The sequence below is a fragment of the Thunnus thynnus genome, chromosome 12, assembly GCF_963924715.1.
Source record: "Thunnus thynnus chromosome 12, fThuThy2.1, whole genome shotgun sequence".
NCBI classification, from domain to species: Eukaryota; Metazoa; Chordata; class Actinopteri; order Scombriformes; family Scombridae; genus Thunnus; species Thunnus thynnus.
The window spans coordinates 16730295-16732400 of record NC_089528.1 but is presented as its reverse complement, the minus strand read 5'-3'; positions in this window follow the sequence as shown (position 1 = coordinate 16732400).

The following is a 2106-nucleotide window of genomic DNA, read 5'->3' as shown; positions in this document are numbered from 1 at the left end:
AACCGGGTTGTTCCGGTACGTTGTCTGATTTTTTTTTTAAAGTCAAAAGCCACTTTGTACTTTGAGGAAGTGGGGCTGTTTCTGAAGCACATTTCCTTTCCCTCCCACAATTATTTCCTTGTACGGTGGCAAAACATGAAAAGGCAAAACTGTGGGCACGCAGCCAGGAAAACACGTTTTTGTGAGGGATGCTAATATTGACACAACACCAGGCAAGTCTGATGTACTACACAGATGTTTCACCAACAGATGTCAGTACGAGTCAGATTTTAACTGGTTTGACATGTGGACAAGGATGAAATCCAACGTGCAGGTGGACAATTTAGCAATACAACAACAATTATAATAAAAAATAATAGTAATTAACTAAGTTTATTGATATAGAACCTTTCAAGAGCAATACATAATAAGGCAACAGATATAAAATAAAATAGATAAAATAAACAAAATGACACAAAGGCAAGTCTAAACAGGGCATTGGGCTGCTTGTTCAAAGTGTCCGTAGTGTCCATGTATCCTAAATACGAAAAGAGACCTCCAACGTTTAGAAGCAACAACCTCAAGAGCGCAGTCTGCTTCAGATTTAAGCCTGGAGCAAGAGGCAACCAACAAACCATGATCAGTCAGGTGTCACATGAGACCTTTTTGGTGACCTTTAGTAAGTGGCTTAGGGGTGTTTTAATAGGGCAGGTGACAATTAGGACATTAACAATAGTTGTATGTAGTGACAAGAGCTCAATATGAAAACAGGATCTAAATTATTTAGTGCTTTATACAGTAAGTAGCAATATATTAAAATCCAGTGGTAGCCAGTTCAAGGTTGCTAAAATGGGCAAAATGTTACCAATAGTTATTGCTCTTGTTCGTCTTCTGCGCCACTTTCAATGAAGCTTTTGTCTTGGAAACAAATCACCTTAATCCATATGTGAGGAAACAGCATTGATAACTCTCTGTTATCTGAAGATTATGAGAAAGAGCATGTTTTGGATAGTTCTCATTTGTTGAAAAAAGACAAGACATACAGTATAGGTTTCTCATGACCTCATAACTTGGACAAGGGTCAAACATTAAAAAATTTTGGGGGGGGGTGTGATGCAGGAGGCTTAATTACGCAGATGTTGTTGCGTGTCTGATGGCCTGAAAGGGATCATTTCAGATTTGTCTTCATTCAGGCGGATTCAATTTATGGACAATCATTTTATAATGTCAGTTAGACAGTTCATGAGGACAGTCTCATTTTAATGGCAGTGAATAATACACCCAACAATAATTAAAAGCAAGAACAAAAAGAAACTGTGGGAACTGACACACTGTTAGGAATAATGTTGCCAAAAGGCAGCAGGAGTGGGGGACCCAAAACAGAACCTTGAGGAACTCCAGATTTTACCTCAGAGGGAGAGGAAATGGAAATACCATGGACAATAGAAAATTGACTATAAAGTTATTCATTTGGAAAACCCTCTCCAGGAGCTGCTGTGGGTATGTAGACTGAAATAAGGACAGAAGGGTCGCTGATGGACCACTGAGTAATCAGTTGCATGAAATAAAGCCTAAGATTGTGATGGCTTTTGGCTGCAGTGTAGTATTTTAGCTTGGAGTCTTTGAAGTGTAGCTAATAAACTTCAAGTTTAGTGTGCTTCCACATGGCCGGTTTAACCCTCTTTGCCCCTGTGGCACAAATGAGCTTTAGGCCCCTCCTGCATTGTACAGCAGTCACCTTCAAGTACCCATCAAGTACAGAGCACAGTGCACATAGGAGAGCATGCTTATGTGATTCAATCATACAGTATTTGCCCCAAAACTTACCAGTGCTAATATACTAAAATACCATCTAACCATGGGTTTTTATGTCTCACTCTAGCAGTATCAGAGGTATGTAGAGGTGGAAGTATTTTAATCAGTCAAATATGCACTGAGATTCCCAGAAAAGATGGAATGCTTGATAAATATCCACACCCATCACACACAATACAGGCAGATTAAATGGTAATCCCCAATTCTTTTTATAATGTCTCAGACCATAATCAGCTCATTAGGCCTGAGGCATGTCAACAACTGTCATTAGGAAATGTCAGCTGGTGCCAGTTTCAAAGCTTTACAGATACT